General features: G+C 37.4%; 2 pseudogenes; both read left to right on the top strand.

Annotated features, from left to right (window-relative positions):
• Window positions 1-6,941: 6,941 nt before the first annotated feature.
• On the top strand, window positions 6,942-7,882 carry LOC113904668 (annotated as a pseudogene).
• A 4,300-nt stretch (window positions 7,883-12,182) lies between these two features.
• On the top strand, window positions 12,183-13,145 carry LOC113906032 (annotated as a pseudogene).
• The last annotated feature ends 14,178 nt before the right edge of the window (window positions 13,146-27,323 follow it).

Below are 27,323 nucleotides of genomic sequence, written 5' to 3' on the forward strand. Positions count from 1 at the left end.
TGTCCATCACCAACTCCTGGAGTTCACCCAGACTCATGTCCATCGAGTCAGTGATGCCATCCAGCCATCTCATCCTCTGTCGTCCCCTTCTCCTCCTGCCCCCAATCCCTCCTAGCATCAGAGTCTTCCAAGGAGTCAACTCTTCACATGAGGTGGCCAAAGTACTGGAGTTTCAGCTTTAGCATCATTCCTTCCAAGGAAATCCCAGGGCTGATCTCCTTCAGAATGGACTGGTTGGATCTCCTTGCAGTCCAAGGGACTCTCAAGAGTCTTCTCCAACACCACAGCTCAAAGGCATCAATTTTTTGGCACTCAGACTTCTTCACAGTCCAAATCTCACATCCATACATGACCACAGGAAAAACCATAGCCTTGGCTAGACGGACCTTTGTTGGAAAAGTAATGTCTCTGCTTTGGAATATGCTATCTAGGTTGATCATAACTTTCCTTCCAAGGAGTAAGCGTCTTTTAATTTCATGGCTGCAGTCACCATCTGCAGTGATTTTGGAGCCTCCCCCAAAAAAGTCTGACACTGTTTCCACTGTTTCCCATCTATTTGCCATGAAGTGATGGGACCAGATACCAGATATGTATAATGTCATATAAAAATATGGAGAAGGAAGTGGCAACCTGCTCCAGTACTCTCGCCTGGAAAATTTTACAGATGGAGGAGCCTGGTAGGCTACAGTTCATGGAGTCACAAAGAGTCAGACATGACTGAGTGACTTCACTTTCTTTCTTTCTATAGTTCCTTTTGGAGAAGGAAATGGCAACCCACTTCAGTGTTCTTGCCTGGAGAATCCCATGGATGGAGGGGTCTGGTGGCCTATAGTCTATGAGGTTGCAAAGAGTCGGACATGACTAAGCAACTAACACACACACACATATAAAATAAATATTACTAAAAGTTTTTACAGTTGATTTTTAATTAGGAAAAAAGTATGAACAATACACATATAAGTAAAATAAAAACATTTGTTTCTAGGAAATTATGTTGACAGAAATACAGTAAAATAACATTAGATAGTAGTGGCTATTGAGATTATTAAAATGCTTAATTTTATATTTTTCTTTATATATTCTTCCCCAAACATCTTAAATGAATGGTTATAACTCTCATGATCTGTCCCCTAGCTCAGATGGTAAAGAATCTGCCTGCAGTACAGGAGACCTGGGTTAAATCCCTGGGTCAGGAATATCCTCTGGAGAAGGGAATGGCAATCCACTCCAGTATTCTTGCCTGGAGAATCCCATGGATAGAGGAGCCTGATGGGTTTGGTTCATGGGGTCATAAAGAATCAGACAGAACTGAGCAACTAACACTATAACTTTCATAATGAGGAAAGATATAGTCTCTAATATCTGAATTTTAAAAATTAACTGTGACTAAGTATATATAATATTCCATATATCTGTTATTTAAGGAAGTTGGCTAATTTTTCATAGAATGCAAACATTGAAAAATACCAGTTTATACACAAATGAATAATTTGAATGGACATTTTTGATGTAAATATAATTTAATGCATAATATAATAATATTTTTTAAATAAATAAAATTAGATGGAAAGGAAAATTTACCAACCCCAATATTTCTTTGAAATAGCAATTTATGCTTAAGGCCAGAACCATATGAAAGGATATAATTTAAATATATATATATTGATGTGTTTGGACACTAAGACACACTATTAAAAAATTAAGAATTAAGATAATCTCAAGCATAAATTTGTGTTAAAATAACTCCACTCAAAATTCTGATTCAGGTGCTTTGATTGCAAAACTCTACATAATGTTTAGGGCTAAAGAGGTAAACAAATAACTTCTAATTCCTTCAGAAAACTAAAGAGAAGGTACATTTCCTAACACTACTTGGAAAACTTTCCTGTTATAAAAGTGCAAGAGAAGTTATTTTAAGGAAAAAATAACAGTATCAGTCTTAATATATATATTCAAAAATTCTAAACAAAATTGTATCAAATTGAATTAGCAAAATATGGAAACAATAATGCATAATGAGAAAATAATATATTTCACATTAAAAGTAATTTACACACATACCATTTAAATCTCGCCAATATTAATATAATAAAATAATTGAGTAGAAACTAAGAAGGCATGTAAATTACCAGAGCAAAATGAAATGTTTTGGTGAAACAAACAAATAAATAAATACATAAACAAGATCAGTATACTGAAAAGTACAAAGTGCTGAGTAACAAAACCAAAGACAAATTGAATGAGTTGGTAAACTTACTTCACATAGTTTAATACTGAAAACAATCCACACGTCTTTCAATGAGTGAATAAGGTGTATCACCATGTAATAATATTCAGCCCTGGTAAAGAACAGGCATTGATATACAAAAAGTCTAAATGCACTTCAAGAAAATTATGCTGAATGAACACAACCTATTGGGAAAGATTACACGTGGTATTTTCTTTATAAAATATTCAATTGTTAAAATTATAGTGATGAAAGCTGCTTAGTATTTTAAGGTAAAATTTTTATTTTAGTATTTTAAGGTAAGTATTTTATTTTATCTTTAGGTTAAAGATAAGAATTAGAGGAGAGAATGGGCGTGACGATGAAGGAACGACATGAGCGATATCCATGGTGATGAAGTAAGTCTGTGTGCTGACAATAGTGTGGTTATACAACTGTGCACATATGATAACATTGAGGAGGGTATGTGATTATATAAATGAAGATACACAAATCAGTGCGTGCAAGTCTGGTGAAGTCTGAACAAATTTAGTCAATTTTACCAAAGATAATTTCATGGTTATGATATTGTAGTGTTTTATGCAAGTTGTTACCGCTAAGAGAACGAAAATGGACAGAAGTCTCCATGTTTTCTTTTTGAAACCTTCTTGTGATCCTATAATTACTTCAACATAATTTTTTTTTTTTTAAATCAAGTTTAAGGCTGCTTGGAACAATATGGGATAAGAAAGAGTAGTCTATATTTCCATAACTCTGGGAGATGGTTTATATCAAAGAGTGCTCTGCCTATATTTTCTTCTAAAGGTTTTATAGTATCTGGTCTTACATTTTGACCTTTAATCTACTATGTATAGTGATAGAGAATGTTTTAATTTCATTCTTTTACACATAGTTGTCCATTTTCCCCACCACCATTTGTTGAAGAAACCATCTTTTCTTCATTGCAGTGTTATTTTCTACTTGGTCGTAGATTAATTGGCCATAAAAAAGAATCAATAAAGAAAAAAATCCATGAATTTTTAGTTTAATGAATAGTGAAAAGCTACAGCATAGATAAACCACAAATAGCTACTGAATTATATTCAACAATGCACATTTACAGCTCAACAACAAGTTATATTGTTGTAGAATATGTGGATTACATGAGACACATGAAAACATATGTCAAGGTAGACAAGCAGAACTGGAGAGGATTTTGGACATGATGGAAAAGCAAGAAATATTGAAATGTGTTAAAGGTAAATCCACTCCAGTATCCTTGCCTGGAGAATCCCATGGACAGAGGAGAGCTAGCTAAGGTCCATAGGGTCACAAAGAGTCAGACATGACTGCTCCATAGAGTTAAAAAAAGCAAAGAATATATATACAAAATTCTGCATATATATATATATATACACACAAAATTTATTATTTGTATTTCATTTAAACATTTTAAATAATGCCATAGAACAGTAATTTAGCACAGCATTTTGAAATCCACTAGAGAGACTTTTGGAGAGCTGAAGGAATACTGACAGGCTTGTCTTACAGATGAGATATATTAATCCAGATTCCTATATGGTCGTATTAGGGTATTGCAGGGAATATAATATAGATATATGATAGACAGATAGATAAATAGATTTATTTAAGAAAGTGTACAATGTTATAATGGGGGATGGTAAGGCAGAAATCTGTGGGCCAGGGTGGCAGACAGCACTAAATGATGCTGAGCACAAATGCAAGAAACCAAGGCAGACTTTTTTTGTGGCAATCTGGAAAAATGATTCCTTTTTCTTTGGGGTTTCTCACTCTTAATTGAAAGAGTCTCACCATATTCTGGAGGGAAATATGCCGTACTCAAAATCTACTGCTTTGAAAGTTTATCACATCTAAAAAAGTATCTCTGCAGAGACACCTTGACTGTTTTTTTATTAAACATCTGGGTAGCATAGTCTAGTCACACAAACACAGAGAATAAACTTTAGGGTCATGTGAAGAAGAAAATTATTCAAGAGTAAAAGGTGAAATGGCACACAAAAATACCTGTAAATATTCTAACTCATTGGTGTGTATAAACAATCCTGGACCACTAACAAAAATACCCCCTCCCTTGTTTCTGTTAAGCTTTCAAATGCTTCAGGGTCAAGCAAGAAATTGCTTGTCATCTCCTCAGGGAGAGTCCCAGAGGATGGAAAAGAATCCATAAGTTGTTCTTACTATGCATGTCATGAAGCACACGAGGAAGCCAAGACAGAGGTTTCATGACAGGTAAGCAGTATAGCTCATGTAGTGTCATATTTTATCAGTATCCAGATAGTTCTGAAGATACTAACAAGGTAATATTTTTATTCTATGATAAACCACAGCAAAATAAGGGGATTTCTGTTTTAATTCTGTGTACACTTTGCTATTGTTAATATATAAGCAGAATAGGACGTCAGTACTTTTTCTTCAGACTAATTATACAAGTATTTTCACAAACACTAATGAGCATCTTTGAAACATCAGTGCCATGTTATGTAATATTTATATTTTTATAAATGCCTAATTATACAAATAAGAAAGGAAAAGTATAACACAAGAAGCCTAACTAAAGGGTTAAGAATAAAAATGAAAATCATGGCAGAATCATGAAGCTGCAAGTGGTTAGTTTCTAGCTAGATTTTATTCAGTCATTGTCTCTGTGCTCTTCTTATTTTCTTCTCAGAAATATTAATAGTGAAAGTCGCTCAGTCATGTCTGACTCTTTGGGACGTCATGGACTATACAGTCCATGAAATTTCCCAGACCAGAGTACTGGAGTGGGTAGCCTTTCCCTTCTCCAGGGGATTTTCCCAACCCAGGGATTGAACCCAAGTCTCCTGCATTGCAGGTGGATTCTTTACCAGCTGAGCCACAAAGGAAGCCCAAGAATACAGAAGTGAGTAGCCTACTCCTTCTCCAGCAGATCTTCCTGACCCAGGATTCAAACCAGGGATGCCTACATTGCAGGCAGATTATTTACCAGCTGAGCTACCAGGGAATTAATACAAATTTTTAAAAATCTGTAAATTTTATTTTTTTCTGGTATTTTAATAAGCAAAGATGGGCATTTCTACTTTACATTGACATGAAAAAACATTTTTGGTAGTTAGGAATCTCTTAAGTAATCAGGTTTATGGTGGTATTATGATATATAACATGTTAAGTTTCCAGGAGAATATGAAACAAATACATATATTTTTCTCAAAATGGATAGTTTTAAAAATAATAATCAGATAATCAACCCTCAAACACACTAAGAACACATTAAATACATGATATTTGAGGCATATTTCCAAATACTACTGACACACTGAAACATTTAATTCTCATCTGTCTTCCCAGAAACTGCAAAAAAGGAAGAGTTGATTTTTCCAATATGGAAAAATAGAGTAAGATTAGTTATATCATTTTTTTCAAAGTATTCCTTTACATATACCACAGTTGTATGTATAGCTGACTCTATCTACCCATGTCTATTTCCTGGAGTATTTCCCAGGATATATACAAGTAGTTTCTACTACAATCTGTTAGAGTTTCCTTTTGAAAGCTTATGTCCTGTATCAACAGTGTTAATTGCTTCATCCTGCACCATCTGCATTCACAAAGGGTCTCACATGACTTTTACTATAAACTGATTTAATGTTTCCATTGAGTATTAAAATTTGGGTTCAGTTTTTATTATGTAACTAACATATATTAGTTAGTGTTAGTCGTTCAGTTGTGTCTGACTCTGTGGCCACATAGACTGTAGGGTCTGTCCATGGAATTCTCCAGGCAAGAACACTAGAGTGAGTAACCATTCCCTTCTCCATGGAATCTTCCTGACCCAGGGATTGAACCCAGGTCTTCCACATTGCAGGCAGATTCTTTACCATCTGCACCATCAGGGACTGTTATGTGATAATGTAATTATGTTATTATTGATTTTTAGTCACTGTCATGTCTGAATCTTTTGTAATCCCATGGACTGTAGCCCAACAAGGCTCCTCTGTCCTCAGAATTTACCAGGCAAAAATACTAGAGGGGGTTGCCATTTTCTTCTCCAGGGGTTCTTCTAAACCCAAAGATCGAAATATGTCTCTTGCATTAGCAGAAAGATTCTTTACAACTGAGCCACCTGGAATGCCCCAATTATGTTATCATTATATAAATGACATACTAAAAATTTAATAATCATCTGTAAAATTAATATATAAAGTATCAACTATTTTTTTTTTCATTTTTACCTCCTATATCTTTGTATCTATTTATATCTGTCTTTAAAAGTCTTTGTGAATCTTGGCCTTATTGATATTTTGGGTTTGGTAAATTTTTGTTTTTTATGCTGATTGGGGGGTGGTTCATTCCAGCAGCATCACTAGACTCTAACCATTACATGCCAGCGGTAGCCTCCCTCCAATATCTGCAATTCCTGCATCCAAATCTCTCAAAAGATTATCAAGGTTATTTGGAGGACAGCTTTTTACCAGTTGAAAAACCACTGATTGCCATCCCTATCTCTATCATCACTGATTATCTATAATCTATCAATCATTGTTATGTGTATTTAGTGTGACAGTTAGGATTATTTTAAAATACCATGAATTAGAAATTCAAATTTGTCATATTTGTACTAGCTTTGGGTACTAAACCCTACCAGATGATACTATATGATAACCACTGACTATGCTGATATCTTTATAGGGAATAGGTTTTCTGATAAACCTTGATGGAAAAGCTCAATAGAACAGTACTGAGTGAATTCATCCTCATGGGAATCACAGACCACCCTGAGCTGCAGGCTCCACTTTTTGGGCTCTTCTTCATCATCTATGTGACCTCAGTGGTGGGCAACTTGGGCATGGTCATCCTCACTAAGGTGGACTCCAGGCTACAGACATCTATGTACCTCTTTCTCAGGCACCTGGCTCTTATGATCTCGGTTATTCAATAACTGTGGGACTCAAAATGTTGGTAAATTTTCTTGTGGATCAAAATAAAATCTTCTACAATTTTTGTGCCATTCAGGGAGCTTTCTACATTATATTCATTATTAGTGAGCTTTTTATTCTGGCAGCAATGTCCTATGAGCACTATGTGGCCATCTGTAACCCTCTTCTCTACACAGTCATCATGTCAAAAAGGCATACTCGATGTTGGTGGCAATCTCCTATGTCTATAGCACATTTGTGTCTCTTCTAATCACTATAAAAAATGTTTAATTTATTCTTCTGTGGCTACAACGTCATCAGACATTTCTACTGTGACTTTCTCCCTTTGATAACTTTGGTTTGTTCAAATACACATGAAATTGAACTGATTATTCTGATCTTTGCAGGTTTTAATTTAATTTCATCTCTGCTACTAGTTCTTGTGTCTTACCTGCTTATTCTTACAGCTATTCTCAGGATGAACTCTGATGAAGGAAGGCACAGGGCTTTCTCTACATGTGGATCCCACTTGACCATGGTTACAGTGTTCTATGGGACTTTGATATTTATGTATGTTCAACCAGAGTCCAGCCATTGCTTTGATGCTAATAAAGTGACATCTATATTTTATACACTAATTACCCCCATGTTAAATCCCTTGATCTACAGCTTGAGGAAAATAGATGTAAAATATGCTGGTAATAGACTATGGAAAAAACTATATAATATCTTCCCTTAAGTTCATTTTGCTATGTGGTTCCTTGAATGAGGCTATGAACACTGAAATTTGTTATGAGTTTTCTCAGAGGGAAATGCAAGGATAAATGATTTCAACATATATTTAGAGATTGACTTCTGTGCACCAGTTAAACTGAGTGCTCTGAACACATTAATAAATGAACATATTCTAGTTGTTTTTTTCTATTTACATATGAACTCTCAGTTCAGTTCAGTTCAGTTGCTCAGTCATGTCTGACTCTTTGCGATCCCATGAATCGCAGCAGGCCAGGCCTCCCTGTCCATCACCAACTCCCAGAGTTCATTCAGACTCACATCCAATGAGTAGTGATGCCATCCAGCCATGTCATCCTCTGTCATCCCCTTCTCCTCCTGTCCCAAATCCCTGCCAGCATCAGAGTCTTTTCCAATGAGTCAACTCTTCGCATGAGGGGGCCAAAGTACTGGAGTTTCAGCTTTAGCATCATTCCTTCCAAAGAAATCCCAGGGCTGATCTTCTTCAGAATGGACTGGTTGGATCTCCTTGCAGTCCAAGGGACACAGAAGAGTCTTCTCCAACACCACAAGTCAAAAGCATCAATTCTTCGGCACTCAGCCTTCTTCAGTATTCTTGCCTTGAGAACCCCATGAACAGTATGAAAAGGCAAAATGATAGGATACTGAAAGAGGAACTCCCCAGATCAGTAGGTGCCCAATATGCTACTGGAGATCAGTGGAGAAATAACTCCAGAAAGAATGAAGGGATGGAGCCAAAGCAAAAAGAATACCCAGCTGTGGATGTGACTGGAGATAGAAGCAAGGTTTGATGCTGTAAACAGCAATATTGAATAGGAACCTGGAATGTCAGGTCCATGAATCAAGGCAAATTAGAAGTGGTCAAACAAAAGATGCAAAGAGTGAATGTCAACATTCTAGGAATCAGTGAACTGAAATGGACTGGAATAGGTGAATTTAACTCAGATGACCATTATATCTACTACTGCGGGCAGGAATCCCTCAGGAGAAATGGAGTAGCCATCATGGTCAACAAAAGAGTCCAAAATACAGTAATTGGACGCAATCTCAAAAATGACAGATTGATCTCTGTTTGTTTCCAACGCAAACTATTCAATATCAGAGTAATCCAAGTCTATGCCCCAACCAGTAATGCTGAAGAAGCTGAAGTTAAACAGTTCTATGAAGATGTACAAGACCTTTTAGAACTAACACCCAAAAAAGATGTCCTTTTCATTATAGGGGACTGGAATGCAAAAGTAGGAAGTCAAGAAACACCTGGACTAACAGGCAAATTTGGCCTTGGAATACGGAATGAAGCAGGGCAAAGACTAATAGAGTTTTGCCAAGAAAATGCACTGGTCATAACAAACACCCTCTTCCAACAACACAAGAGAAGACTCTATACATGGACATCACTAGATGGTCAACACCGAAATCAGATTGATTATATTCTTTGTAGCCAAAGATGGAGAAGCTCTATACAGTCAGCAAAAACAAGACCGGGAGCTGACTGTGGCTCAGACCATGAACTCCTTATTGCCAAATTCAGATTTAAATTGAAGACAGTAGGGAAAACCACTAGACCATTCAGGTATGACCTAAATCAAATCCATTATGATTATACAGTGGAAGTGAGAAATAGATTTAAGGGCTTAGATCTGATAGATAGAATGCCTGATGAACTATGGAATAAGATTCGTGACATTATACAGGAGACAGGGATCAAGACCATCCCCACGGAAAATAAATGCAAAAAAGCAAAATGGCTGTCTGAGGAGACCTTACAAATAGCTGTGAAAAGAAGAGAAGCAAAAAGCAAACAAGAAAAAGAAAGATATAAACATCTGAATGCAGAGTTCCAAAGAATAGCAAGAAGAGATAAGAAAGTCTTCTTCAGCGATCAATGCAAAGAAATAGAGGAAAACAACAGAATGGGAAAGACTAGAGATCTCTTCAAGAAAATCAGAGATACCAAAGGAACATTTCATGCAAAGATGAGCTCGATAAAGGACAGAAATAATATGAACCTAACAGAAGCAGAAGATACTAAGAAGAGATGGCAAGAATACACAGAAAAACTGTACAAAAAAGATTTTCATGACCCAGATAATCACGATGGTGTGATCACTGACCTAGAGCCAGACATCCTGGAATGTGAAGTCAAGTGGGCCTTAGAAAGCATCACTATGAACAAAGCTAGTGGAGGTGATGGAATTCCAGTTGAGCGCTTTCAAATCCTGAAAGATGATGCTGTGAAAGTGCTGCAGTCAATATGCCAGCAAATTTGGAAAACTCAGCAGTGGCCACAGGACTGGAAAATATCCGTTTTCATTCCAATCCCAAAGAAAGGCAATGCCAAAGAATGCTCAAACTACCGCACAATTGCACTCATCTCACACGCTAGTAAAGTAATGCTCAAAATTCTCCGAGCCAGGCTTCAGCAATATGTGAACCATGAACTTCCTGATGTTCAAGCTGGTTTTAGAAAAGGCAGAGGAAGCAGAGATCAAATTGCCAACATCCGTTGGATGGTCAAAAAATTAAGAGTTCCAGAAAAACATCTATTTCTGCTTTATTGACGATGCCAAAGCCTTTGAGTGTGTGCATCACAATAAACTGTGGAAAATTCTGAAAGAGATTGCAATACCAGACCACCTGATCTGCCTCTTGAGAAATTTGTATGCAGGTCAGGATGCAACAGTTAGAACTGGACATGGAACAACAGACTGGTTCCAAATAGGAAAAGGAGTAGGTCAAGGCTGTATATTGTCACCCTGTTTATTTAACTTATATGCAGAGTACATCATGAGAAACACTGGACTGGAAGAAACACAAGCTGGAATCAAGATTGCCGGGAGAAATATCAATAACCTCAGATATGCAGATGACACCACCCTTATGGCAGAAAGTGAAGAGGAACTCAAATGCCTCTTGATGAAAGTGAAAGCGGAGAGTGAAAAAGTTGGCTTAAAGCTCAACATTCAGAAAACGAAGATCATGGCATCTGGTTCCATCACTTCATGGGAAATAGAGGCGGAAACAGTGGAAACAGTGTCAGACTTTATTTTTCTGGGCTCCAAAAATCACTGCAGATGGTGACTGCAGCCATGAAATTAAAAGACGCTTACTCCTTGGAACAAAAGTTATGATCAACCTAGATAGCATATTGAAAAGCAGAGACATTATTTTGCCAACAAAGGTCCGTCTAGTCAAGGGTATGGTTTATCCTGTGGTCATGTATGGATGTGAGAGTTGGACTGTGAAAAAGGCTGTGCGCCAAAGAATTGATGCTTTTGAACTGTGGTGTTGGAGAAGACTCTTGAGAGTCCCTTGGACTGCAAGGAAATCCAACCAGTCCATTCTGAAGGAGCCCTGGGATTTCTTTGAAAGTAATGATGCTAAAGCTGAAACTCCAGTACTTTGGCCACCTCATGCAAAGAGTTGACTCATTGGAAAATACTCTGATGCTGGGAGGGATTAGAGGCAAGAGTAGAAGGGGACGACTAAGGATCACATGGCTGGATGGCATTACTGACTCGATGGACGTGAGTCTGAGTGAACTCCGGGAGTTGGTGTTTGACAGGGAGACCTGGTGTGCTGCGTTTCATGGGATCGCAAAGAGTCGGACACAACTGAGCGACTGATCTGATCTGATCATCCTTTTTCACAGTCCAACTCTTATACCCATATGTTACCACAGGGAAAACCATAGCCTTGACTAGACGAAACTTTGTTGGCAAATTAATGTCTCTGCTTTTGAATATGCTACCTAGGTTGGTCATAACACTCCTTCCAAGGAGTAAGCATCTTTTAATTTCATGGCTGCAGTCACCATCTGCAATGACTTTGGAGCCCAGAAAAATAAAGTCTGCCACGTTTCCACTGTTTCCGCCTCTATTTCCCATGAAGTGGTGGGACCAGATGCCATGATCTTCGTTTTCTGAATGTTGAGGTTTAAGCCAACTTTTTCACTCTCCACTTTCCCTGTCATCAAGAGGCTTTTGAGTTCCTCTTCACTTTCTGCCATAAGGGTGGTGTCATCTGCATATCTGAGGTTATTGATATTTCTCCCAGCAATCTTGATTCCAGCTTGTGTTTCTTCCAGTCCAGCGTTTCTCATGATGTACTCTGCATATAAGTTAAATAATCAGGGTGACCATATACAGCCTTGACGTACTTCTTTTGCAATTTGGAACCAGTCTGTTGTTCCATGTCCAATTCTAACTGTTGCTTCCTGACCTGCATATAGATTTCTCAAAAGGCAGGTCAAGTGGCCTGGTATCCCCAGCTTGATGGAAACCTTGATGGAAAAGCTCAGTTGAACATTGCTGAGTGAATTCATCCTCATGGGAATCACAGGCTGCCCTGAGCTGCAGGCTCCATTGTTTGGACTCTTCCTCATCATCTACGTGACCTAAGTAGTGGACAACTTGGGCATGGTCATCCTTACTAAGGTGGACTCCAAGCTACAGACATCTATGTACTTCTTTCTCAGGCACCTGGCTTTTACTGATCTTGGTTATTCAACAACTGTGGGACCAAAAATGTTGGTAAATTTTCTTGTGAATCAAAATAAAATCTTCTACAATTTTTATGCCATTCAGGGAGCTTTCTACATTATGTTCATTATTAGTGAGCTTTTTATTCTGGCAGCAATGTCCTATGACTGCTGTGTGGCCATCTGTAACCATCTTTTCTACACAGTCATCACGTCAAAAAGGGCGTGCTGGATGCTGGTGGCAATCTCCTATGTCTATAGCACATTTGTGTCTCTTCTAATCACTATAAAAATGTTTAATTTATCCTTCTGTGGCTACAATGTCATCAGACATTTCTACTGTGACTGTCTCCCTTTGATATCTTTGGTTTGTTCAAATACACATGAAATTGAACTGATTATTCTGATCTTTACAGTTTTTAATTTAATTTCATCTCTGCTAATAGTTCTTGTGTCTTACCTGCTTATTCTTACAGCTATTCTCAGGATGAACTCTGATGAAGGAAAGCACAGGGCTTTCTCTACATGTGGATCCCACTTGACCATGGCTACAGTGTTCTATGGGACTATGATATTTATGTATGTTCAACCAGAGTCCAGCCATTCCTTTGATGCTGATAAAGTGGCATCTATATTTTACATGCTAATTACCCCCATGTTAAATCCCTTGATCTACAGCTTGAGGAAAAAAGATGTAAAATATGCTGCTCATAGACTATGGAAAAAACTATATAATATCTTAAGTTCATTTTGCTATGTGGTTCCTTGAATGAGGCTATGAACATTGAAATTTGTTATGAGTTTTCTCAGAGGGAAATGCAAGGATAAATGATTTCATCATATATTTAGAGATTGACTTCTGGGCACCAGTTAAACTGAGTGCTCTGAACACATTAATAAATAAACATATTCTAGTTGTTTTTGTCTCCTTACATATGAAGTCTACTCTATGACAAATAAGGGTCTTGCCTCTCTTTCATTTGGCTCACTTTCCACAAATTGGTTAAAATGTGTATCATGTTTTGATTAAGAGACATTGTATGACTATATGCATTTGATGATCTTACTTTGAAAAAGCAGCATGAGATGATTCTATGATTTGAATGGTGAAAGTGTAGTGCAATATTCTGTAATCTATAAGTCTGTCATGTCCTTTGAATATAGTTCTTACATAACTCTCTTTAACTTTCCTAATTTCTTTTTTGCTTGCTTCAGTTACTTTTTAACATTCAATAGATTTATTTGCATCATAGAGATACTGGATTGTCTTCTATGTACATCATCAGGAAATAAAATAATCAATGAACAAATCTAATTTGCATAAAAATAATTTATAAGAATAGTCAAGTGAGGATAATTATTACTTATACTTCATATGTCATTTTAAATTATTAATAAATGTGTATTTATATGTCTCATCTACTCATATATAAACACAAAAATGTGTGCATCTGAGATTATGTATAATGAGCAGAAATACACAGGAATGCTAACAGCACATGGATTTGAGAAGGTAAACTGAATAAACATAACCTAATATCCCACTCCTAGAATACATGTTAGAATACATTTGATTATCCCTCATATTATAAAACAAAACAAAACAAAAATACTGAGTTACAGATTTGGATATTTTACATTCATTTAAAACTTAATCACATTATTAAGTTGATACATAATGTATCAGAAAATATTCTATTTTCCATAGAACATAAAAATGTAAAAATCCGGAAATGCTACATACCATAAAAAGTAGCTCAGTGTCATTACATATTGAATACTTTCAATTTAGATTTTAAGTAGATAACACTATATATCAGCTAGAATATCTAGTAGTTTGTGAGTATTTGGAGGAACCTAAACTTATATATTGTTAGTAGAAAATAAAATGGTATAAATATTTTAAATACATTTAAGATTCATTTTTTTTTCTGCAGCAGCATATAATAGCTCTATTTTCAGTTTTTTGAGGAACCACCATACTGTTATTTGTATTGACCATACCAATTTCATTTCTATCAACAATGTGGAAGGGTTCTCTTTTCTCCACACCCTCTTCAGCATTTATTGTTTGTAGGTATTTTAATGATGACTGTGTGTGAGATGGTATCTCATTCTAGTTTTGATTTGCTTTTTTCTAATAATTAGCAAAGTTGAGCATGATTTTATGTGCCCACTGGCCATGTGTATATCTTTTTTGAGAAATGTCTATTTAGATCTTCTTCCCATTTATATTGGTATATATATACAGAGAGAGTCCATGGAATTCTCTAGGGCAGAATACTGGACTTCCCAACACAGGGATCAAGCATAGGTCTCTTGAAATGCAGGCAGATTCTTTATCAGGTGAGCCACAGGGAAGCCCAAGCTGGTTTCCTTGGGAAGCCCTAGAAAATCAGTCCTGAATATTCATTGGAAGGACTGATGCTGAAACTGAAGCTCCAATACTTTGGCCATCTGATGCAAAGAATTGACTCTTTGGAAAAGACCCTGATGCTGGGAAAGATTGAACGTGGGAGGAGAAGGGGATGACAGAGGATGAGATGGTTGGATGGCATCACCTACTCAATGAACATGAGTTTGAGCAAGCTCTGGGAGTTGGTGATGGACAGGGAAGCCTGGCATGCTGTAGTCCATGGGTCACAAACAGTCGGACATGACTGAGTGAATGAACTACTCCAGGATTCTTACCTGGAGATCTTATGGACAGAGGAACCTGGTGGACTATAGTCCATAGAGTTGCAGAGAGTTGGACCCAGCTAAAGCAACTTCACACACACACACACACACACAACTTATAAGCTGTTTGTGTGGTTTGGAGATTAATCCTTTGTTGGTTGTGTTGTTTGCAAATATTTTCTCCACATTCTGTATGTTGTCTTTCTGTTTGGCTTTCGTTTCATTTTTTGGGCAAAAGTTTTTGAAAGTTTTAGGTCCCATTTGTTAATGTTCATTTTATTTTCATTATTTTTATTTCTGTTATCTAGATGAATCCAAAAAGATATCGCTGTACTTATTTGCCAATGAGTGTTCTGCCTATGTTTTCCATTAATGGTTGTATAGTATCCAGCCTTACATTTAGGTGTTTAAGACTATTTGAGTTTATTTTGTGTATTGTGTTAAAGAATGCTCTAATTTTATTTTAATTTTTTTACATGCACCTGTCGAATTTTCACAGCAGCATTTAATGAAGAAACTGTTTTCTCCCTATTCTATGTAGGTTTACTTCTGTATTTTCTATCCTTTTCCTTTGATCTATATTTCTGCTTTTGTGTCTGTACCATACTGTTTTATTACTGTAGTTTTTGTAGTATGTTCTGAAGACTGATACTATGATTCCTTCAGTTTCCTTTTTTCTTTCTCAGGTTTACTACGTTTATCCAGAGTCTTTTTTCCCCCCTTACTTTCTTTTCTTAAATTAATTAATTTATTTATTTGACTTTACAATATTGTATTGGCTTTGCCATACATTGACTTGAATCTGCCATGAGTGTACATGTGCTCCCCATCCTGAACACCCCTCCCACCTCCATCCCCATCCCATCCCTCTGGGTCATCCCAGTGCACCAGCCCCGAGCACCCTGTATCATGCAATAAACCAGGACTGGTGATTCGTTTCACACATGATATTTTACATGTTTCAATGCCATTCCCCCAAATCATCCCACCTTCGCCCTCTCCCGCAGAGTCCAAAAGACTGTTCAATACATTTGTGTCTCTTTTGCTGTCTCACATACAGGGTTATCATTACCTTCTTTCTAAATTCCATATATATGCATTAGTATACTGCATTGGTGTTTTTCTTTCTGGCCCTGTATAATAGGCTCCAGTTTCATCCACCTCATTAGAACTGATTCAAATGTATTCTTTTTAATGGCTAAGTAATATTCCATTGTGTATATGTACCACAAGTTTCTTATCCATTCCTGTGCTGATGGACATCTAGGTTGCTTCCATGTCCTGGCTATTATAAACAGTGCTGAGATGAACATTGGGGTACACATGTCTCTTTCGATTCTGGTTTCCTCAGTGTGTATGCCCAGCAATGGGATTTCTGGGTCATATGGCAGTTCTATTTCCAATTGTTAAAGGAATCTCCACACTATTCTCCATAGTGGCTGTACTAGTTTGCATTCCCACAAACAGTGTAAAAGGGTTCCCTTTTCTGCACACCCTCTCCAGCAATTGTTGCTTGTAGACTTTTGGATAGCAGCCATTCTGACTGGTGTGAAATGGTACCTGATTGTGGTTTTGATTTGCATTTCTCTGATAATGAGTGATGTTGAGCATCTTTTCATGTGTTTGTTATCCATCTGTATGTCTTCTTTGGAGAAATGTCTCTTTAGTTCTTTGGCCCACTTTTTAAAAAAATTTTTTTTAATTTAATTTTATTTTTAAACTTTGTAATATTGTATTAGTTTTGCCAAATATCGAAATGAATCCGCCACATGTATACCTCTGTTCCCCATCCTGAACCCTCCTCCCTCCTCCCTCCCCATACCCTCCCTCTGGGTCATCCCAGTGCACCAGCCCCAGCATCCAGTATCGTGCATTGAACCTGGACTGGCGACTCGTTTCATACATGATATTATACATGTCTCACTGCTATTCTCCCAAATCTCCCCACCCTCTCCCTCTCCCACAGAGTCCATAAGACTGATCTATACATCAGTGTCTCTTTTGCTGTCTTGTATACAGGGTTATTGTTACCATCTTTCTAAATGCCATATATATGTGTTAGTATACCGTATTGGTGTTTTTCTTTCTGGCTTACTTCACTCTGTATAATAGGTTCCAGTTTCATCCATCTTATTAGAACTGATTCAAATGCATTCTTTTTCATGGCTGAGTAATACTCCATTGTGTATATATACCACGGCTTTCTTATCCATTCATCTGCTGATGGGCATCTAGGTTGCTTCCATGTCCTGGCGATTATAAACAGTGCTGAGATGAACACTGGGGTACACGTGTCTCTTTCCTTTCCGGTTTCCTCAGTGTGTATGCCCAGCAGTGGGATTGCTGGAGCATAAGGCACTTTTTGATTGGTCTTTTATTTTTCTGAAATTGAGCTGCAGGAGTTTCTTGTATATTTTTGAGATGAATTCTTTATCCATTGCTTTGTTTGCTATTATTTTCTCCCATTCTGAAGGCTGTCTTTTCACCTTGCTTATAGTTTCCTTTATTGTGCAGAAGCTTTTAATTTTAATTAGGTCCCATTCGTTTACTTTTGCTTTTATTTCCAATATTCTGGGAGGTGGGTCATAGAGGATCCTGCTGTGGTTTATGTCAGAGAGTGTTTGCCTGTGTTTTCCTCTAGGAGTTTAATAGTTTCTGGTCTTACGTTGAGATCTTTAACCCATTTTGAGTTTATTTTTGTGTATGATGTTAGAAACTGTTCTAGTTTCATTCTTTTACAAGTGGTTGACCAGTTTTCCCAGCACCACTTGTTAAAAAGATTATCTTTTCTCCATTGTATATTCTTGCCTCCTTTGTCAAAGATAAGGTGTCCATAGGTGCATGGGTTTATTTCTGGGCTTTCTATTTTGTTCTATTGATCTATATTTCTGTCTTTGTGCCAGTGCCATACTGTCTTGATGACTGTGGCTTTGTAGTAGAGCCTGATGTCAGGCAGGCTGATTCTTCCAGTTCCATTCTTCTTTCGCAAGATTACTGTGGCTATTCGAGGGTTTTTGTACTTTCATAAAAATTGTGAAATTATTTGTTCTAGTTCTGTGAAAAATACCGTTGGTAGTTTGATAGGGATTGCATTGAATCTATAGTTTGCTTTTGGTAGTATACTCATTTTCACTATATTGATTCTTCCCATCCATGAACACGGTATATTTCTCCATCTATTTGTGTCCTGTTTGATTTCTTTCACCAGTGTTTTATAGTTTTCTATATATAGGTCTTTAGTTTCTTTAGGTAGATATATTCCTAAGTATTTTATTCTTTTTGTTGCAATGGTGAATGAAATTGTTTCCTTAATTTCTCTTTCTGTTTTCTCATTGTTAGTGTATGGGAATGCAAGGGATTTCTGTGTGTAGATTTTATATCCTGCAACTTTACTATATTCATTGATTAGCTCTAGTAATTTTCTGGTGGAGTCTTTAGGGTTTTCTATGTAGAGGATCATGTCTTCTGCAAATAGTGAGAGTTTTACTTCTTCTTTTCCAATCTGGATTCCTTTTATTTCTTTTTCTGCTCTGATTGCTTTGGCCAAAACTTCCAAAACTATGTTGAATAGTAGTGGTGAAAATGGACACCCTTGTCTTGTTCCTGACTTTAGAGGAAATGTTTTCAATTTTTCACCATTGAGGATAATGTTTGTTGTGGGTTTGTCTTATATAGCTTCTATTATGTTGAGGTATGTTCCTTGTATTCCTGCTTTCTGAAGAGTTTTCATCATAAATGGATGTTGAATTTTGTCAAAGGCTTTCTCTGCATCTATTGAGATAATCATATGGCATTTATGTTTAAATTTGTTAGTGTGATGTATTACAATGATTGATTTGCGGATATTGAAAAATCCTTGCATCCCTGGGATAAAGCCCACTCGGTCATGGTTTATGATCTTTTTAATGCATTGTTGGATTCTGGTTGCTAGAATTTTGTTAAGAATTTTTGCATCTATGTTCATCAGTGATATTGGCTTGTAGTTTTATTTTTTTGTGACATCTTTGTTAGGTTTTGGTATTAGGGTGATGGTGGCCTCATAGAATGAGTTTGGAAGTTTACCTTCCTCTGCAATTTTCTGGAAGAGTTTGAGTAGGATAGGTGTTAGCTCTTCTCTAAAGTTTTGGTAGAATTCAGTTGTGAAGCCGTCTGGACCTGGGCTTTTGTTTGCTGGAAGATTTCTGATTACAGTTTCAATTTCCATGCTTGTGATGTGTCTGTTAAGATTTTCTATTTCTTCCTGGTTCAATTTTGGAAAGTTGTACTTTTCTAAGAATTTGTCCATTTCTTCCAAGTTGTCCATTTCATTGGCATATAATTGTCTCTTATGATCCTTTGTATTTCTGTGTTGACTGTTGTGATCTCTCCATTTTAATTTCTAATTTTGTTGATTTGTTTTTTCTCCCTTTGTTTCTTGATGAGTCTGGCTAATGGTTTATCAATTTTATTTATCTTCTCACAGAACCAACTTTTGGCTTTGTTGATTTTTGCTATGGTCTCTTTTGTTTCTTTTGCATTTATTTCTGCTCTAATTTTTAAGATTTCTTTCCTTCTACTAACCCTGGGGTTCTTCATGTCTTCCTTTTCAAGTTGCTTTAGGTGTAGAGTTCAGCTATTTATTTGACATTTTTCTTGTTTCTTGAGGTAAACCTGTATTGCTACGAACCTTCCCCTTGGTACTGCTTTTACAGTGTCCCATAGGTTTTGGGTTGTTGTGTTTTCATTTTCATTCATTTCTATGCATATTTTAATTTCTTTTTTGATTTCTTCTGTGATTTGTTGGTTATTCAGCAGCATGTTGTTCAGCCTCCATATGTTGGGATTTTTAATAGTTTTTCTCCTGTAATTGAGATCTAATCTTACTGCATTGTGGTCAGAAAAGATGCTTGGAATGATTTCAAAAAAAAATTTTTTTTTTTAATTTACCAAGGCTAGATTTATGGCCCAGGAGGTGGTCTATCCTGGAGAAGGTTCCATGTGTGCTTGAGAAAAAGGTGAAATTCATTGTTTTGGGGTGAAATGTCCTATAGATATCAATTAGGTCTAACTGGTCTATTGTATCATTTAAAGTTTGTGTTTCCTTGTTAATTTTCTGTTTAGTTGATCTATCCATAGATGTGAGTGGGATATTAAAGTCTCCCACTGTTATTGTGTTATTGTTAATTTCCCCTTTCATACTCCCTAGCATTTGTCTTAGGTGTTAGCTTCCTGCAGTGCTTCCCTGGTTGCTCAGAGGTTAAAGAGTCTGCCTGTAATGTGGGAGACCTGGCTTTGATCCCTGAGTCGGGAAGATCCCCTGGAGAAGGAAATGGCAACCCACTCCAGTATTCTTTTCTGGGGAATCCCATGGGCGGAGGAGCCTGGTGGGCTACAGTTCATGGGGTCACAAATGTCGGACACGACTGAGCGACTTCACCCACTCACTATGTTCGGTGCATAAATATTTATAATTGTTGTATCTTCTTCTTGGATTGATCCTTTGATCATTATATAGTGTCCATCTTTGTCTCTTTTCACAGCCTTTGTTTTAAAGTCTATTTTTTCTGATATAAGTATTGCTACTCCTGCTTTCTTTTGGTCTCTGTTTGCATGGAATATCTTTTTCCAGTCCTTCACTTTCAGTCTGTATGTGTCCCTTGTTTCAAGATGGGTCTCTTGTAGACAACATATATAGGGGTTTTGTTTTTGTATCCATTCAGCCAGTCTTTGTCTTTTGGTTGGGGCATTCAAGCCTCTGTCTACAATGCAGGAGACCCGGGTTCAGTCCCTGAGTTGGGAAGATCCCCTGGAGAAGGAAATGGCAATCCACTCCAGTACTATTGCCTGGAAAATCCCACGGAAGGCTACAGTCCATGGGGTAGCAAAGAGTTGGACACGACTGAGCGACTTCACTTTCACTCTGGGGCATTCAACCCATTTACGTTTATGGTAATTATTGATAAGTATGATCTCGTTGCCATTTACTTTATTGTTTTGGGTTTGATTTTATATATTCTTTCTGAGTTTCCTGTCTAGAGACAATCCTTTAGCATTTGTTGGAGAGCTGGTTTGGTGGTGCTGAATTTTCTGATCTTTTTCTTATCTGTAAAGCTTTTGATTTCTCCTTCATATTTGAATGAGATCCTTGCTGGGTACAGTAATCTGGGCTGTAGGTTATTTCTTTCATCACTTTAAGTATGTTCTGCCATCCCCTTCTGGCCTGAAGAGTTTCTTTTGAAAGACCAGCTGTTAAACTTTTGGAATCCCCTTGTATGCTATTTGTTGTTTATCCCTTGCTGCTTTTAATATTTGTTCTTTGTGTTTGATCTTTGTTTATTTGATTAATACATGTCTTGGGGTGTTTTGTCTTGGGTTTATCCTGTTTGGGACTCTTTGGATTTCTTAGACTTGGGTGGTTATTTCCTTCCCCATTTTATGGAAGTTTTCAACTATTATCTCCTCAAGTATTTTCTCATGGTCTTTCTTTTTGTCTTCTTCTTTTGGGACTCCTATGATTCAAATGTTGGGGCATTTAACATTGTCCCAGAGGTCTCTGGGTTGTCCTTGTTTCTTCTAATTCTTTTTTCTTTTTTCCTCTCTGATTCATTTATTTCTACCATTCTATCTTCTACCTCACTTATCCTATCTTCTGCCTCTGTTATTCTACTGTTGGTTCCCTCCAGAGTGTTTTTGATCTAATTTGTTGCATTATTCATTATATATTGACTCTTTTTTGTTTCTTCTAGGTCCTTGTTAAACCTTTATTGCATCTTCTCGATCCTTTTCTCCAGGCTATTTATCTGTGATTCCATTTTGTTTTCAAGATTTTGGATCATTTTCACTATCATTATTTGGAATTCTTTATCAGGTAGATTTCCTATCTCTACCTCTTTTGTTTGGTTTGGTGGGCATTTATCCTGTTCCCTTACCTGCTGGGTATTTCTCTGCCTTTTCATCTTGTTTATATTGCTGTGTTTGGGGTGGCCTTTCTGTATTCTGGCAGCTAGTGGTTCCCTTTATTATGGAGGTTCCTGGCTGTGGGTGGGGTTGGATGGGTGGCGTGTCAAGGTTTTCTGGTTAGGGAAGCTTGTGTCGGTGTTCTGGTGGGTGATGCTGGATTTCTTCTTTCTGAAGAGCAAGGAAGTGTTCAGTAATAAGTTTTGAGATGTCAGTGGGTTTGGTGTGACTTTGGGCAACCTGTATATTGAGGCTCAGGGTTATGTTCCTAGGTTTCTGGAGAATTTGCGTGGTATGTCTTGCTCTGGAGCTTTTTGGCCCTTGGGTAGTACTTGGTTTCAGTGTAGGTATGGAGGCATTTTATGAGCTCCTATTGATTAACGTTCCCTAGATTCAGGAGTTCTCTGATATTCTCAGGATTTGGACTTAAGTCTCCTGCCTCTGGTTACAGTCTTATTCTTACAGTATCCTCAAGACTTCTCCATCTATACAGCACCGATGATCAAACACCTAGGTTAATGATGAAAAGTTTCTCCACAGTGAGGGACACCCGGAGAGGTACACAGAGTTACACGGAGAAGAGAAGAGGGTGGATGAAAATAGAGGTGACCAGGAGGAGAAGAGGGGGAATCAAAAGGGGAGAGAGCAAGCTAGCCAGTAATCACTTCCTTATGTGCTCTCACAGTCTGGATCCCTCAGAGTTGTCCACGGAGTTACACAGAGAAGAAAAGAGGGAGGAAGGAGACAGAGGTGGCCAGGAGGATAAAGGGGGGAATCAAAAGGAGAGAGACAGATCCAGCCAGTCATCAGTTCCCTAAGTGTTCTCCACAGCCCAGAACACACAAAGAGATTCACAGAGTTGGGTAGAGGAGAAAAGGGGGAGGGGGGAGATAGAGGCTACCTGGTGGAGAAAAAGGAGAGTCAAAAGGGGGAGAGAGCAATCAGGCCAGTGATCTCGCTCCCAAGTAAAAATCAGTACTGAAGATTTGTACCCTTAAAGGTACAAAGTTGATAACAAATACCAAAAAGCAAAGATTAAAAATCTTGAGTAGAGGTTGGATTCTCAAAAATACAATATTAAAAACAGAAACAAAAACAAAACAAACCCCAAAAAACAAACAAAAAACCCCCAAAAGTGACAGAAATTATAAATATATATATGTATATATATGGAGTTTGTTTTAAAAATAGGGTCTTTCTTTTCTTTTTTTATTTTTGCAAGGTAATCGAAGGTTATAAAAATGAAAATTAAAGGAGTAATGGGGACTTAAAAATAATAAATAAAATAAAATAAATTTTAATTAAGAAAATGATAATAGTAAAAATATATCTAAGACTTTCTCTGGAGCTGTTGCGGACAGTGTGGGGTCAGTTCATTTTCAGATAGTTCCTTGGTCTGGCTTGTACTTCTCATGGTCTTTGGCCCCTTCCTATGTAGTTGGTGCTAACTACAGGGTTTTAATCTATTTCACCTGTCACTTCCAAAGCGGTTCCCTCTATTTATGTTAGTTTCTTCAGTTTGCTGGTCTCTTCAATGCCTAATTTCTGCCCTGACACAAGGGGCACGGTGGTGGTCACTCTTTTTTAGGCTCGCTTGTTCAGTCATGCTTTGTGGAGGGAGGAACACTGCAACTAAATATCACTGGTGTGTGTTCACAGTGATTCAGCCACACTGGGTTTGCCCCTGCTCATGGTGTATGTGCTTTCCCAGTCTACACTGCTGAGACTCTAGGTTGCTCTGCCGGGAACTGTCTGATGCAGGCCCTGGTTTGCATGCACTTCCCAGGTGTAAGCTACTCAGGTTCAGGTTCTCGGTTACTCCACAAAGGTGCAGACTTGGCTGGGCCTGCGTTTTGTGCCCATCCCAGGTCCTAGCAGCTCAGGTGACCAGGTCCTTGGCACACATAGTCTCCCCCAGTTGAAGGTTGTGACTTATCCCCTCCCTGGTTCCAGCTGCTCGGTTTTCTGGGTGTACAGTGGGCACACCTTCTCTCTTCTGGGAAGTTGATCTCTGGCTACAACCCTCCTGTCAGATGTTGACCATCCAACATCCCAAGAAGCCTTGGTTAGCAACAAGGTCTTCTTGCAGTTTGGTATAGGATGACTTTCTGGAGCCACAATTGTCCCCTTCTGGCTCTGGCTGCCCTTGCCTGCCTGTCTCCAGTGGGGGATGGGCCAGTCTGCAGCTGGCTAGCTCTGCTCAGTCCTTTGTTCTGTGAGCCTGACTGGTGGTGGTTAGGGCTTTTTGCTGGAGCACGGGATAGTTATCCCACAGTCTGGTTTGCTATCTCAAACTGGTTCCCTCAGATTGTCCTCAGGACATTCAGGCTTGGTCCTTATCCTAAGCACTGCCCCTGGCTCCTCCCTATCCCTCCCCCGCTTGCTAGTGGGGGATGCAAGCATCAGGGATGTTGCACCGCTGGGAATTGCTGTTGGGCACATAATCTGTGGGTTTTAATTATTTATTTATTTTTCCTCCCAGTTATTTTGCCCTCTGAGATCCTAATGCTCACCACAGACCCGGTGGAGAGAGTGTTTCCTGGTGTTTGGAAACTTCTCTCTCTCTCTCTTTTTTTAAATATACATTTATTCATTTTAATTGGAGGCTAATTATTTTACAATATTGTATTGCTTTTGCCATACATCAACATGAATCCGCCATGGGTGTACACGTGTTCCCCCTCCTGAACCCCCCTTCCACCTCCCTCTCCATACCATTGAAACATGTATAATATCATATGTGAAAAGAATCACCAGTTTAGGTTCGATGCATGATACAGGATGCTCGGGGCTGGTGCACTGGGATGACTTCTCTCTTTTTTAAGACTCCTTTCCTGGGATGGATCTCCATCCCTACCTCTTTTGTCTCTCTTTTTATCTTTTATATTTTGTCCTACCTCCTTTTGAAGACAATGGGTTGCTTTTCTGGGTGCCTGATGTCCTCTGCCAGCATTCAGAAGTTGTTTTGTGGAATTTGCCAGCGCTCAAATGTTCTTTTGATGAATTTGTGGGGGAGAAAATAGTCTCCCCGTCCTATTCCTCCACCATCTTAAGACCGCCTCAGAGTCTTTTTTATTATACAAAGTTAAAATTTTCTTGTTCTAGTTCTGTGAAAATTTTCACATGATCCTGTTATCCCATTCCTGGTCATATAACCACAGAAAACAATAATTAAAAAAGATACACCCCAGTGTTCATTGCAGCTCTATCTACAATAGTGAAAACATGAAGGCAACCTATTTGTCCTCTAACAGATAAAAAATGTGGTATATTTATAGAATGTAATAATGCTCAGCCATAAAAATGAGTAACAGTGGATGAAATAATGGCATTTGCAGCAACATAGATGGATCTAGAGACAATCATATTCAGTGAAATAAGCCAGGCTGAGAAAGACAAATGTTGTTTGATATCACTTATATGTGGAACATGAAAGAAAGTGTTGCAATTGAAACTCTATATATAATGCAGATAGACCCTCAGACATAGAAGTGAAACTAATGGCTACCTGAGTGGGGGAAAAGGGAGCAGTTTAGGAGTCTGGGATTGACATAAACACATACTATATATAAAATAGATAGCCATAAGTACCTATTTTATAGTACAGAAAACTATATTCAATGTTTTGTAATAGCCTTTAAGGGAAAAAAAGATGAAAAAAAAATGTTTACATATGATTGAATCACTTTGCTATACACCCAAAACTAACATAGCATTGTAAGTAAATTATGCTTCAATAAAAATACAAAAAAAAAATTGTCTTAAAATTTTAAACACATCTAAACTCTAACATAATATTTATCCATTTCACTGCCTCGTACTTACCCAAGAGAAAGAGCAGCAGATTTTTTTCTATGCAAATGTTAATAGAAGCTTTATTTATATTAGTCCGACCTTGGAAACAATCTAAATGTTCCTCCACTGAGGATGAATAAGTAAATCGTGACAAGTGAATTCCATGCTGCTGTAAAGAGTAATAAATTGTTGGTACCCACAAAAATATGACAACTCTCTAAGTTATTAGGCAGAGTAAAGGACGCCAGACTTAAAAGATAAGATAATCTAAAATTTAGTTGCAAAAACATTCTAAAATGAAGATTCATTTATGGTTGCACAAAGCAGATCAAACAAGAAATGTCAGAAATTAATAAAAAATGTCATACAAGGCATACAATGTGGAAAAAGAAAGAAATTAGATTCTCTCATAACTGCAAAGGACCTGTTTTCTAACAGAAAACCTCAAGGAACTCTGTCATAAATGTGAGTTCAGGAATCCCCTCACAATTGTGAATTCAGCAAGATAAAAGGATACAAACTCAACAAGCAAATATCTTGTCAATGCATATATATATATATATATATGAATATATTAATATAATACATAACATGCAGGAACCAAAATATGCATATTTTTGACTTTCCAGGTGGCACAGTGGTAAAGAATCTGCCTGCAATACAGGAGACACAGGAAACATGGTTTGATCACTGGGTTGGGAAGATCCTCTGGAGGAGGAAATGGCAACCCACTCCAGTATTCTCACCAGGAAAACCCCATGGACAGAGGTGGGCTACAATCCATACGGTCAAAAATTGTCAGATACAACTGATTATGTAAACACACATGTATATATGTATATATATATATATACACATACATGTGCCATTTACAATACAAAGGGTAATGAAATAATAAACTCAGAAGATGTGCAGGATATATATGTTGAAAAGTATGCTGGTTAAAGAAATCAAAGATCTGAACACATTATAAGACATACTGAGCTCATAGTATAAAATATTCATAGATGGGAAAGAAAATTGGAGTAGGAATTTGAGTTGGACAGAATGAAATAAATGAAGATGGCAACTAACTATGAAATGAGAAAAATGAGCAACTAATGTCTGCCTCAGAAGTGAAGAAAAACAGCAAAACCAACTAATCAAGGAAATAACATGTCACATTTACCTAATGTGTAATTTTAAATCCTTTTAATTAAAAAAATGATATATTAAAAATGAATTTTGACATTTCTCCACCCTTGAATTTGACAATTAACCCCTTTGAGCAGACCATTGTAGAAATGGGCCTTTCCTAAATGTATTAATACATCATTTGAATCAAAAGCCCCATGTGCTAAAAGTGGGAAGTTAACTAAGAGTGAAAAATAAGAGTTAAAAAAGTATTAAATTTACTCACTGGTGAATACAAATTGTCCTTGACAATTATTGAAAGACCTCCAGACATTTTGTTGCATTCTCCTAGGCATTAGGGCTAATCAACAAAGTGCTTGTCATCTCCTCAGGGAGAGTCTCAAAGCTAAGGGAATCCATATAT

The sequence above is a fragment of the Bos indicus x Bos taurus genome, chromosome 15, assembly GCF_003369695.1.
Source record: "Bos indicus x Bos taurus breed Angus x Brahman F1 hybrid chromosome 15, Bos_hybrid_MaternalHap_v2.0, whole genome shotgun sequence".
Classification (NCBI taxonomy): Eukaryota; Metazoa; Chordata; class Mammalia; order Artiodactyla; family Bovidae; genus Bos; species Bos indicus x Bos taurus.